This window comes from Lepisosteus platostomus, chromosome 16 (genome assembly GCF_059453375.1).
Source record: "Lepisosteus platostomus isolate fLepPlt1 chromosome 16, fLepPlt1.hap1, whole genome shotgun sequence".
Classification (NCBI taxonomy): domain Eukaryota; kingdom Metazoa; phylum Chordata; class Actinopteri; order Semionotiformes; family Lepisosteidae; genus Lepisosteus; species Lepisosteus platostomus.
In genome coordinates, this window is record NC_142626.1 from 21,977,271 (window position 1) to 21,991,785 (window position 14,515).

At 42.0% G+C, this 14,515-nt stretch overlaps 1 long non-coding RNA gene across 1 annotated transcript; it reads right to left on the reverse strand.

Annotated features, from left to right (window-relative positions):
* Positions 1-742: 742 nt before the first annotated feature.
* LOC148647044 (uncharacterized) lies at positions 743-6,759 on the reverse strand. The gene is made up of 3 exons (XR_015927580.1): positions 6,161-6,759; positions 1,899-6,016; positions 743-1,303 (listed from the first exon to the last, which is right to left on the reverse strand). It is a non-coding gene; the product is annotated as an uncharacterized LOC148647044 (long non-coding RNA).
* Positions 6,760-14,515: the final 7,756 nt, after the last annotated feature.

Consider the following 14,515-nt stretch of genomic DNA (forward strand, 5'->3'; position numbering starts at 1 on the left):
AGCATCAAATTCTTTCACTCATTCACTTACTGTAGTTAATTTGGGAAAGTTTTGGCATTCCCATTCTATTTTAAGTTTATTTTTTTATAAAAAGCCATGAATACTTGCGCTTGTTATCACAGTAAAAAACCACATACTTTTTAGAATCTGCTTAATAGGGAATATAATATGGAATCGCATATCAAAAGAAATTACAGTAACAATATAAATTTAAGGATCTAAATATATTAATATAACTATAAGAGTAGTATAAAGCGACACCTTTCATCAAACTTTTGACAGGTACCACGCCCCCTTTTTCCAGCCAATGGGTGTCCCCGGTGGTTGTTATGGGTGTATGTCCCACCCCCTCAGGAGCCAATGGTGTGTTGTTAAGGGTTGGAACTCCCGCCTTCCCCCCTGCCGGTCTGGCCGGAGCCTCAGGTTCCAAAAGCCCCAGCGGCCGCATCCCTCGCTTTAGGTGTGTGAAAGCGTGTATTGGTTTGGAAGGGGACCATGTCTTCCGCGAGTTTGAGTGCGCTCTATTATAACCCTAGGGAATCGGGTAGTCACGGCAGCGTGGGGAGTCTGGTGAGGGCCACGAGAACCCGGGGTGTGAGCGGCGCCAGCCGCGGCCGGGTGGTCGAGTGGTTGTCCGGCCAGGCTGCTTATATGTGTCTCAAAAGCATCAGGGTTGTAAGCACACACACACACACTGACTGCGTAAAGTCTCACGGAAAGAACTCGCAGGACAAACACCATGTGAAATGTGAACCGCTTTATTTCAACAGTGAGTTTTCAAACACTGAAACAGCACAGTACACACGCGTTACCGGCTCCTGTTTGCATTCAACAATTAAATGTTGGTGCGGAAAATTAGTTCGGTACACGTAACCACCACCCCAACATTGCTGAGAAACTTTGAGGCATCTGAAAAAGCATTCATAATCCCCTTCCGCTCCCCATGTCTAAAACCATGCGAACAACACTGTGCGATCCGATCTAGCAGAGCAAAAAAAATTGCCTGCGTAATCAGCGGGATGGTGTTACCACAGGTTCTGTGCAAAACATGCTGTATTTTGGAATACACACTGTAGAACCCCCCAGGCTTCCGTTTCTGATCTGAAAACATCAAATCCGCAATAATTTCACTCATGTTCTTGACATACGCATCTATCTCTTTAACAAATTCAAGGACATTAGTATCCGACTCTTTGTTTTTCATATCAAGCTTTGTAGAGAGAAGTGTGTAAAGCACTCTTAGTAAGAATTCAGACTTATACATTCGAAATTCTTCATTCTTCGGACGATGGCACACCCGGGTCTGTAAAACAGAGTGAAAGCTGTATTCACATTTTACATAAATCTTTTTTTTTGCGTCTGTAAAAGTAAGAATAATGTTTCTTCTGCAACGCATCAAAAGTCACGTCTACTAATTTTTCAACCAGCTGTTCAAGTATGGTGTATACATGCGCGTATGGCGAGCGGTCGTCAATTATGTTTTTCAGCAACTGTTTTATGCCCCGCTCAGTGTCATTTGTAATGGTGTACGAACTCGGACACCTGGCGATGTACAGAACAACTGATAAAATTCGGGCTAAACTGAGAGACTTATACATTTCTAAAGCGGCAAACGTGACATCTTCAAACCCATCTGTGTAGCCGACAGACAGGCATGTGTGACCCCGCTGACCGGGGTGGTCAATCAAACAGGCCGGGCAGTCATCAGAACCCCCTTTAAAAAGTGTTTGAAGATGCAATAAACTACTGCTTTCACAATCTGGGCCATAACATCGGGCTCATTAGGGGCATCGTTAGCTAAACCTGGTTGGGCATCAGCTTTATTATCATTTGGCCGAACACACAAGCATAGACACGAAACATTCAGTTGCGATGGTAGTTTTTTCGTTAATATTTACCATTTATAGCGAGGTATCATCACTAACACCAGGCAGAACACCAGACCATCCCTCAGGCAGCCAGTGCTCCCCGCAAATCCAAAAAGTACTGTGTAGGGATGGCTGAGGTGTGGATTCTTTAAAGCTAGTTAGCATAAAGGTCTTATTGTCACCAGGACCATATCGAAGTGTGACTTCTCTACTTGTTACTTGAGGCATCTTCTTTCTCACTCATTACATTCTTCGTGAAATTAAATCGACAGATGGAATTTCCTAAAAATCTTGTGCCTTTAGTTCTTACAGCACAGGTAGATCCCTGTGGGCTGAAGCCCAGCATAAACTAATGGAGTTTACAAGATAGGTCAACAGCTGGGTAATTACTCTTAGAAAAATCTACACATTGTCCCCCTGCCTCATCTGTGCCATTTTGCAGAACAATTCTAACTGAAGTTGTAAAATTTCTCTTTGTTCCATTCCTGCCAAACATCCTATTATGAACAAACAAACCACAATAATCATTTGCATCTAGGGGAATCACTCCCAGGGGTAACCCCCCCAACAGCAGTTTTTTTTTTGGGGCACCGCTGTGCAAACCCAACACAAACTCTGATTCTCTCTGCTCGCATACAAATGTGACAGAGCTAAAAATGTATTTATGCCGTTCACTCCCTTATCATGGGTGTGCTCATCAATTCACAGTTTCTTTTCAGTCTGTACTTAATTCACGTTCTGCCCATTGTCTTCTTTTGGGCCTGCGATGTTCCCGGTGGCACGGGACTGGTGTCATCTGCTTCAGGGCCTCCTGATCTGGCCAGTGGTGGTTCCCAAGTCAGGGAACAGTTTAATGTGCTATTATTTGCATTCCTGGTACGGGCCTTCCCACCTAGGTTGCAGTGTGCTCTATCATCGGTGATCCTTGATGTAGACAAAATCACCCGGCTGAAAGGAGTGACAGTCATCGGTTGTTGGTTTAGCCTGCGCTGCTTGCACCTGCGAATTAAAAGCCTTGACAGCTCGAATTAGACCAATTGAAAAGGACAATATTGCATCATCCATTTGATGAATATCCATTTTCTTCAATGTTAAGGGAGGAGATACAGGCAGTCTCATAGGCCTGCCCATCAGGACCTCATGTGGTGAGAGTCCAGTTCTTCTGTTCGTGGATGACCACATGTCCATCAATGCAATGGGCAGTGCATCAGGCCACTTAAGGCCAGTTTGTTCACAAATTTTAGCTAATTTGTTTTTCAGGATTCCATTTTGTCTCTCCATTGCTCCTGTAGACTGAGGGTGATATGGGTAGTGTAGGTGCTGTGTTATTTGTAAGGCCTTACACATTTCTCTCATGATTTATCCAGTGAAATGAGTTCCTCAGTCTCTAGAAATCGTCCCTGGGTTTCCAAATCTACACACCACATCTCTCATTAAAATTTTTACAACACTAGTGGTATCAGCTTTTCTGCAAGGGTAGGCCTCTGCCCATTTAAAAACATATTCACAATCACTAACACATATTTGTACCCACAACACTTCGGCATCTGTACAAAATCAATATGTATACAGTATGTACAAAAGGTCACCATGGTGGAGGATGTGCAGAGGTAGCAACTTTTGGACCCTTTCCAGGGTTGTGCTGCTGACAAATTACACATTGTTTTCTCAGCTGTTCTGCTACACTGGTGAATCCAGGGGCAAACCATTGAGTTTGCACCGTCTGACACATCCCCCCTTTGCCCGTATGGCCCACACCATGCGCCAGGCGGGCAAACCATGGGAGTAGAGAACGGGGTGCCACCACGCGGCCGTCGTGGGAGACCCACAGTCCCTTAGCAGTATTATAACAGCAACCAGAGCCCACCCAAGACTCCTGTTCCCTCTCATCAGTAGCTGCCTGCAAAGCAGCCACGCCACTTAAGGAAGGAGTCTGAGTGCCCTCCAACAAAACACTTGCTGATCTTCCTGTGTGTACCTCGCACTTCACGACTGCAGTAGAAACTGGTAAGAGAATAGGAGCCAGCAGATTTGAAATTAGACTTGTATGCTTGATAAGGGTGTCAGTTGAAGTAAGAAACCCTTGTTCTTTCCACAGAGTGCCAAAATCGTTCACTACGTCATAAGCATATAACGAGTCTGTAAAGATATTAAAAGATTTTTCTTTTTCCAAGCAACATGCATGGGTAGGAACAAACAATTCAGCTTGTTGAGCAGAGCATGAGGGTGGCATTTTAGCAGCTTTAACAACAGATCAAAGAGCCATCAGAATTTTATCACAAAAACAAAACACAAGCTAATTTAACATGATAAATACGATTCTGCCTTGAAGAGCAAAACGGTAAGGACATACAGTAAATATTTAGTGTGAGCTATTAGTGATCTCAATAATTTTCCTATAATAGATACAGGACAATTTCAACAAGGCCTGTCTCTTTACATGACTCACAACAAAGGCAGACAGGTTAATGAAGGGAAGTTGGCAATGAGTCTCAAAGTCAGTCTACACTGTCTAAACAGCCATCCTATATCTTGCTGCAGAAAAAAAAAAACATCTGCTCACAGCAGTCAGACACAGAAAGCATCTGAGAGCATCCTAGCAAAGAGAAGCCTAGCACATTAAAATCTCATCTAGAGCTTTATGGCCATGTCTTCAAAGAGCTCTAACTGTTTAACTGCACCAAATACTGATCAATTCAGTCATTAAAGAAATTATTTTCATTCAAAAAGCCTCATCAAAGCCACCTTCATCATTTAGGTCGTGTATCAACCAATCTGCCTCCTCCTTTTTAGAGGAGGTTGTAAACCTTTAGGACCAATATGATCTAGCAACAAGGTTATGTCACTGTAATTAGGCTGATGACAATCAATAACGAGGCTTAACTTTCTTTTAAATTCTTTACGATCATCAGGCAATTTAGGAGAAGACTTGAGTAATGCAAATAATTCACTAGGAGACCAAGGTCAATGTACATATGCTGGACTTCCTTCTGGACCTGGAAAAGCATACATTGGCATTTCACGAACAAAGCCACTTGCCCCTGAAAACCCTGAACCCAGTGGGTGTTCTCCCACTGCACCAGGTACCGGTTTTCTGTCTGATTGTGCAGGTGGAAGTTGCTGCAATTGTTGAATTTGACATTGCCCCGTTTGTGAGCGCATGTTTGTAGATGGAGGATCAATTACAACTCCCCATTTGCCAACAGAATAGGCTGAGGTGCACTGGGAGAAGCCTGTGGAGGTGGACGATATGGTTTATAATAGTGAGGGTTCCAGTCATCATGATCGTGCTCAAAGGAAAAAAGGCTCTGTCTCCAGACCGCTTTCTAATTTCGGTGGAGACTTTCTTTCTAGTACACGTGGCCATGACTTTAGCTGCAGCTTGCTGTTCTTTATTTTCAAGACTAGCCTTTTTTGAAGCTTCCCATCATTTCTGTGATTCCTCTTTCCATGACATATAAGCTTTCCAATTCACTTTCTTTCCTTTCTTCTCCTTCTCTTCTAACTTTCCCCTTAAACTTTCTATTTTATCCCTGTCATATATCCCATCTTCAGGAAACCTCTTTTTCCTAATTCCACTTTCCCCTGTCCATTCTGACCACTTACAAAGATCCTTCATAGTTATGGGCCCCTAATTATCATATATAAATCATGTGCAAGTTCCCTTTTGAGGTACTGGCACATTTTGAGAGCTCTGATTATTTCCCATATTTACTAAGAAACTACCTATATTATTTAAACAGCGGAGGTTTAGTGATCCAAATACATTTGTCTCCTACACAAATGTTAATAAGTTCCTTATAAGTAATACACATAGTTCAAAATATAATTCTGCAGTTTTCTTCTCTATTTTTTTTGTATACTTACACTTAAATTCTACTATATGCAAAAATCTATTGTTATCCCTGGCGCCTCTTTCGTTTGATAAATATTTTCCCTTACACCTATTACCCTAGCTTCACAGTTCACGAACTTAAAAATCCTTTTTTTTTTCTGCCGGGACTCTAACCCGGACTATAACTTTTTATTTTCCTTCTTGCCGGGACTCTAACCCGGGCTTAGTGGGACTCGAACCCACCTATTCCTGCCGGGACTCTAACCCAGACTTAGTGGGACTCGAACCCGGACTTAGTGGAACTCGAACCCACCTATTCCTGCCAGGACTCGAACCCGGACTTAGTGGGACTCTAACCCACCGATTCCTGCCGGGACTCTAACCCGGGCTTAGTGGGACTCGAACCCACCTATTCCTGCCGGGACTCTAACCCAGACTTAGTGGGACTCGAACCCACCTATTCCTTAAGAGTCCACCTGACCACACAATAAAACTCGGGTCACGTACCCTGTTGAATTGGGAAAATCCCTTCTACGATCAAGCTACAACAGCAACCACTCAGGGAATTTCAAAAGGCTCCCTTACCTCTTATGGTGTGCACTGTGGTCTGTTGTTGCTCACTCGTAAGGAAAAATTCCCTCTCCACAGGGGTTTGTGATCCTGTTCGTGACGCCAAGAAATTGTCGAAGAAAAGTCTTCACTCAGGTTAGGTGTGGTCAAGCAGAGCAGTCTCTCATACAGATCTGTGAGTAACCTCTCCACCGAGATGATAAATGCAATGAGTTTTATACAGCAAATTCACACAGGAAAGCTCATTCTAAGTTTCCATATTAGGAGTTGTTTTTCTCTCTACAAACATTTCTTTGTAATTGACCACATTCTTCTTAAGAAGCAGTTCTACCTTGCATACAGACAAAAGGAAGTATATAAATAAAAGGTGTGAAATGAGCTAGACATCCTGCAGTTGTACCATTAATATCAAAAAGTCAAATAATATGCTTACAATTGTTCTTTCATATTGTTGCTGGGTAAAAAGCATTTTTCAAAGCCAACTAGTCACTAGTCATCTTATACACTTTAAAAAAGGTAAATGCTAAAATTCTTCCTCAGGCGTCACGGTAGTTAAAGGCTCTGGAATGCAGAGTGGGGGTGCTAAAATTGACCACATAGCAAGGGGGGTGGTAAAATTGACCTCAGAGCGAAAGTTCATAAAATTTTTAAATTTTAAGCGGGTGTGACAATAAACAGACAGATATAGGAGTTATAGTTTTTCATTTGTTTTAAATGCTGTTTTGTATATACATTTTATATTAATGTAAAGTTTTCTAATTTATAATCACCACATGTATTTCACGCAAAAATTTTCTTAACATCGCATTGCGAAAAAATAAAACCTCAAAACGTCAAGGTTGGTTTGCGAACACGTCGCTATAAAGAATAGATACATTTTCTTATAGCGATACCGTTAATAAAAAACATTTTTCTTAATAGTATTCTTAGTGGTCTGTTGGTGAATCAAACACAGACACTGGGGCACATTTTCACCACGTTTTAACAGCTATGAAATTTAGACACCGTTGTATGTCTTAAAACGGTCTAAAACGTTATCTAAAAATGTTTCTTAAAATAATTTCTACAGCCCAGTACGTGCACGCCCCATGATACCTAAGATTAATTGTTTTATTGGGGGCCATGTGTGTTTCTTAGAAGAGAATGTTTATCGGTTTGGGGTATAAGTACAAGCGGTGCAACAGGCGAAGTTTTGGCTGGATTCCAATTCTTTCAGTCTCACGTTATCGACTAACTTGTCAGAATGGATCGCACCGATCAATTTCAACAGTCTGAAGATAGTCTATTTACAGACTTAACACTGTTCGAATTGATAGACAAAGACGAGGACTTCACAAATTACAGCAGTATGTATATCTGGCTTATTGTGAGATAAAATTACAATGTCACGGTGCATGTCTCATGTTGACGTGTTGTTAGCTATAGTTGCAAAACGTTGTATAATATTTGTATACTAGGCAATATTGAATTATTATAATGGAATTACCAGGGAGTTGTTCCGTAATGTGGCCGTGACTGTGTGTAACCATTCATTTCCATTAGCCCCGAAAACAACAGCTGTAAAAAGACCAGTTACAGCGCAACCCAATGCTGGTGAGTAATTACAACAATGTTTTGAGTAATGCTTTACGACCATGTGAGTCTTAAAGACACACGGGTACTTTCTCCACATCAATACACGTATGTGTCTATTTCACAGACGCGGGAGAAGGGACAAGTCGATTCAAGTTTAAAAAACCTTGTTTGGGGTTTACAATACCCCCGCAAAACCTTGTGGAGACACATGCAGATGGTGGTATACCAGAGGGTGCGGAGCATATCATCAGATCGCCTGGGAGAAGAGGTCGGTATTAAGGATTGTCTGCGTCGTGTTATAAAACATTCTTTTAGCATGCACATTTAAACATGTCTATAATAAAAATTCCCACCGTTTTTCTATTTTTTGGTAATTTGCGGTGTTGAGTTCTTTCACTAATGGTATTTTCCCTCTCCGTGCAGAACCCGAACCTTAAAAAAATAAACTGCGACGCAACGCTAAGACGTTAACAGGATCAACGAACTCAAAAACGTCTCTAATCAACAAACAAAAGTTAATATCATTTAAGCATGGTCAAGATGTGTTATGAGCCACTTACTGCAACTGCTACTTCTTTTGTTAGAATGTTAATTCGTTGAAAGATCCTAGTTCACATAGTTTTCTGTTTGGGGTTATTAAAAAGCCTTATTTTAAAACTGCTTAGCCTTTAAAGCTAAAAGCGACTGGTCTGTGCCATGAGTCTATATGCCGTTAACCATACCACTTGACCCAGTAGCGCCACCACAGTCTTAAAGGAAACCGGTGTAACAACATGTCCGGGTAACTTGTTCCATTCACCCGCAGCCTTTTGTGTAAGGATGCGCCACGTGTGGCGTTTTTATCCTAGTTATCGTAGTTTTCTGATTTTGACCGTTTAGATTGCATTGATTGGTGTGTTGAAAAGTCTTTTATTTTTATCATAGTGTAGTTTTCTGATTTTGGGATATGGTACACTGGCGTGGTATTAAAAAGTCTTTTATTTTTATTCACACAGCCGCTGTATCGACGAGCGGTGAAAAAAGTGTGGGTGAAACGTCGGGCCCTTAGGTGGTGACAGCGTCAAAGACGGCCGTTAAGATGCCGACCAAAGCCAGACGTGTCAAGCCTTCGGAGAGAAATCATAACGCGACTAAAGACTTGGTGTTGGGTGATGTGCTAGATTCAGTGCGCTGTATTACACACTCACTATCAATGGTGATCACTAATGAGGTGTCTAAAAAACTAGCTTTAGAGCGTCTAAGAGCGGCTTTAGCTGATGTACAGGCCTTGTTTCCAAAACCGATCCAAGCTTTCACCGCTAACGTCTTAGATATAATTTCTACAGAGGATGCAGCTCTAAGCTCAGGATTTCAGAACCTGATGATGATATTTCTCCGGTGATAAATGACTAAGCATGCGGTCTAAAAAGTGTTTAAAAGACCGACCGCTTGCCAACATCAAGCGTTTGTACATTAATAAAATAATTAAACTGGCAAAAGCATGTTTGTTAAGACGTAAAAGATTCAGAGAGAGGCCTCAGATTTCACAAGGGCAACCCGAACCAAACAATGAGAATGCATTGGTGGAAAATAACAGCGCTGTGGCTGTGGTGCTGTGGCTGAACAGGATGGCAGTAACTTTGAAAACCGAGAACCGGTTGTGATGGATGTTGTGAATCAGGTTGGTGACGGTGTCGGCACGAATAGAGACCCCTTAGTTTTCCTGGAGCGTATACGTAGTTATAACCGGTCTTATCATAATTTTAGAGCAACAGAGCACTACGAAGAATTTCGTTTTGTTAATCTTGACAGAATAGCCTCGTATGTACAGGCTGGTGCATGGTGCAGTCCAGAGAATATTGGATGAACTTTTGTCAAACATCGGAGCGAATGATTTTGTACAGCTGCGTTTGACTGTGGGTGGTTTTAACAAACCCTTGTTCTCAAGCAGGAGACACCCCGGAGAATTAAATGCTGCCGATTTTTTAAGCCACATCTCAGACCTCTTACAGAGCCACACAGAAGTTCTCACCGATGACTGCCTCCGATTAGTGGTGATGATAGTTAGGAATATGCAGGGGGGTGCCCGCCAAAGATTTAAATCCGCTCTGTACAGCAGGGTAATTGAGCGGAAAAAAGCGCACCTTATCGACTTACATTACACGGGGGGTAATCTGTGTTTCTCCGGGAGTGTGTACAGATTGCTAAATGAAGGTTGTACCGATGGGGAAATGTTACAGGGAGCTAAACGAATGCACAAAGAGTTGGGTTTTCCAGAGAATCGGAAAATTAGTTTGTCAGACATTACAGCTTTTGAAAAACATTTAAAGGTGGTCATTAAAATTTTGTACCACGACCAGGGTGATTGGAAATATTTTACAACGGGGCCCACACCACCAAATTCTAAAATACTTTTTGTTCTACTGCATGAAGAGCATTTTTACGGGGTTTTAAATATTAAAGTTTTTGTGGGGGCGGCGTATTTTTGCACTAACTGCCATGCGGCGTATAGCCACAAGAACGCACACGCCTGTGGTAAAGCTTGTAAAACCTGTTTAGATCCCCAGTGTTTCGAAATTGATGCAGAAATTCAGAATTGCCCGGCCTGTAAGGTCTTTTGTCGTAGCTCTCAGTGTTTGGCAAGACACTTTCAGAATGTGGCGACGGGTATTAGTAAGTGCGAGCGCAGGGTCTTTTGTGAGAAATGTGGAGTTTATAACCTCGCAAGTCACAAATGTAAAGAGAAACTGTACTCGCGTTGTAACAACGCGATCGACACCCCTGACACACATTTGTGCTACATACCGCCTTTGGACAAACCCAAAATTTCCAACAAGTACATTTTTTTCAACTTTGAATGCATGCAAGAAACGGGGACACACATACCAAATTACGTCCATGCCCTTCATATTAACAATAAACGAAGCTGGGAATTTTATGGTGAAACTTGTCTAAAAGATTTTGTGTGTAAATTTATCGATAGACGTTTCAAAAACCATACTTTCATATCACACAATGGCAAGGGATATGAAAATTACCTAGTAATCAGACAGTTGTTAGATGAAAAGATGGACGTTGAATTAATTAATCTGGGTGGTAAGATAATGTGTATGACCGTAAAAGCTCTGAACATCAAATTTATCGCTTCTCTAATCTTTCTCCCTATGAAATTAAGCAAACTGCCATCAACCATGGGGTTCCCCGGGGGTAAGGGTCATTTTCCACACTTGATGAACACTTCAGAAAACCAAAATTATGTCGGCCCGATGCCGCCGCCAGAACTTTACTGCGTTAACTACAGAAACTATAGAAAGCCAAGTTTTTGGTTTGGTATGAAGAATGTAAGGGAAGTGTGTTTAACTTACAAAGAGAGTTGAAATGGTACTGCCAGATGGATGTGGCAATTCTAAGAGGAGGCTGTGTCAGGTTCCGGGACGAGGTCATGACTATGACCAGACAGACACGCTTGACGATAGCGTTGCTACCCCATGACAATTACCACCGCCAGCAAAAATGATTTTTCACACCCAGCATTCAATGGCTTATGTACATCGAACACACAGAGCACGTTAAAATCCAACACACGTTAACCACGGCCGGTGAGTTCAAGGTTGGACCATATTTTCTGGATGGTTATGCTGTAATTGATGGAGTGCAGACAGCCTTTGAGTTCAACGGTTGCTTTTTTCACGGTTGTAGCGTTTGTTATTGTGAAAAACTATTTTAATCCGCTGACAAACACTACTTTTGGTTGGTTGTACAGAAAGACGATGGTGAAAATTAATTTTCTCAAAATGAGAGGTTTTAACGTGCGTGTTTTTTGGGGGCACGAGTTCAGAGACATGCTTGTTAAAAATGGAGACTTGGGTAAATTTCTAACAGCGGCACAGTTACCAGAGCCTCTGCAACCGCGCGATTCGCTTTTTGGGGGGAGAACAAATGCTATTTGTTTGCATTGCACAGCACAGCCCGGTGAAAAAATTAATTACTATGATTTCACCAGTCTGTATCCATTTGTGAACAAAACTAAAAAATACCCACTGGGGCACCCCCGAATAATTTATAACAACTTTGGAGATTTAAAACGGTATTTCAGTTTAGCGAAGGTGAAAGTTTACCCACCCAGACGTTTGTACTTTCCAGTTCTTCCAACCAAAATTGACAAAAAACTGTTTTTCACACTGTGTCGTACGTGTGCTGAAACAAAACAGACCGCTCTCTGCGAGCACAGTGATGAAGATCGTTACTTGACTGGTGTCTGGTGCACCCCTGAATTACAGATGGCCTTAGATCTGGGGTATAGAGTGAGTTAAATTTACGAAATTTGGCATATCGAAAAGGCCTCACACAATCTTTTTTCTGACTACATCAAACTGCATCTGAAAGGGAAACAGGAAGCTTCGGGGTTTCCAGAGTGGTGTACGGATGTCGCAAAACAACAAAGATATATCAGCGAATATTATAAAAAAGAGGGTGTCCGGCTGGACCCCGGCAACATTAAAAAGAATCCGGCCAAAAGACAGCTTTCAAAAATTGCCTTGAACAGTTTGTGGGGCAAGTATGGGCAAAGAGACAATTTACCACAGACCACCATTGTGAGAAACCCCGATGAATTGTTCAGGTACGTCATATCATGAGGTGTCAGCCTGTGAGTTAATCGATGAAAGCACAGCCTGTGTTACATGGAAACACACTAAACACTACTATACAGGCCATTCAAACACTAACATTTTCATTGCTAGCTTTACAACCGCCTATGCCCGCTTGGAGTTATACAACCTGCTAAATGCTTTGCAAGGCCGCTGTCTGTACCATGACACAAATTCCGTTATCTTTGTGAGCCGGGAGGGTGAGTGGAATCTGGGGCTGGGTGACTATTTGGGTGAGCTGACCAGCGAAATCGATGCTGGACAACACATCACCGAGTTTGTATCAACAGGACCCAAGTCGTAAGGGTACAAGCTGTCTGGTGGGAAAGCCTGTTTAAAGGTGAAAGGTATTATGCTCAATGTGAACAATTGTGAAAAAGTTAACTTTGAGAGTCTGCGGGACTTGGTTTTTGACTATGGCGTTAACCCTTATGCAGAGTGCCGGGAATTTAAACACATTTCTATTCAACAGCCGATGATCGTGCGTGTTAAAAAGGATTGGCGCATTGAGACCCGGACCTTAAAGAAAACCCAGAAGGTACGACAAGCGGGTGCTGCAAGAAAATTTGACATCGTTGCCCTACGGATATTAACACGATGGATGTCAGGTTAAAACACCCTTTTTCATGCATTTTGTCCGGACCCTCGAATTGCGGTAAAAGTTATTTTATAAAACAACTTTTGGAGAACAGTGATACCGTTATGACTCGTAAACCCGAGTCTTCTACAACGTCAATAATGGAGCACGCTGAAAAAATGTACCTGGTACCTCAGAAACAGCTCGATCGACTCTGTGAGCGGTCTGGCCTCGAAAGCGATGTAAGAATAATAACAACCCGCCGGTTGGATGTTGAAATGAGAGACATTCTTCAGAACTCACATCTGGCCAAATATGAAAAAGTGAAATTGTACAGTCAGGTGTTACAACGGTATTTGACATTAGTATGCCAGGAGACTTCCGAAAAGGGGACTTTAACTGTTGTACTACCGGAAAATGCACCTGCCGAGCTATCACGCACGTTAGCACAACAGCCGTCATCGAGCGACGCTGACTTTGGGTATATTTTGGACAGCGTGTCTCAGCGGTTCCTGAGAAATGCCAAGATATTGTTAAAGACCATGGCCCGCAATGAACCATTAATAGCCTGGAATGAAAAAGGGGAATTTGTGTACAAGGGGGCACCCGTTGAGGGCTCTCACATGATTGATCTCGTCAGGGCTCTCACACAGCAGCAAGCAGTTGCGGTCGGTAAGAAGCCAAAAGGTTGGATGTGTTCATGGAGGCTATGGCCGAAATCAACGTGCCGGGCACCTTGCTAGCAAATGCTGGTAACCGAGAGCTACTTGAAAAACTCAAGGCTGCCCCGCTGGGGTGTGCAGCGTCGGTCAAAACTTTAAAACAACCTGTAGAGTTGCCGACGCCCGACCCGGTCTCTAAGATAACCGCTGAAAGGAGACGATCATTAATACCTAGACCCACATGGTTGACTTTGTAACATTTTTTCTCTGGGTGTGTGTGTTTGTGATAAATGACTTGAAATGTATATTAAAAAGCGTGAGCAATATAGTTAAAAATGTTTGTAATAAAATGGCTTGGATGTAACATGTATTAAAAAAAGCTTGAGCAATATAACCTTATATAACCGCGAATGTATAATAAAAATGTATGATTTTAATTCATATTTTGTGTTCTTTTTTAAATAATAACCACACAGACAATGAAATAGTTCGATTTCATTTTTATTTTAGACGGTCGATTAACATTTATGACATGTTTTAAATTGTCGTAAACACCCGCATAATTGAACATTCGTATTTTCAAATGGCTTAAAAGGGTACAGGCGTCTCCGTCTCACACGTCGTCGGTTTTTCAGAAACATTTCCACCATGCGATCATTCTGGATTGCATTCGTAGAATAAAGTTCTAAAATGTTTCTTAAAGATAAGCCTTTACATCTATGGTATAGAAAAAAGACGCAATGTAGTCCGCAGGTCACCGCAAAAGAATCTTGCAATTGTCTGTTGTTGTAAAATATGGA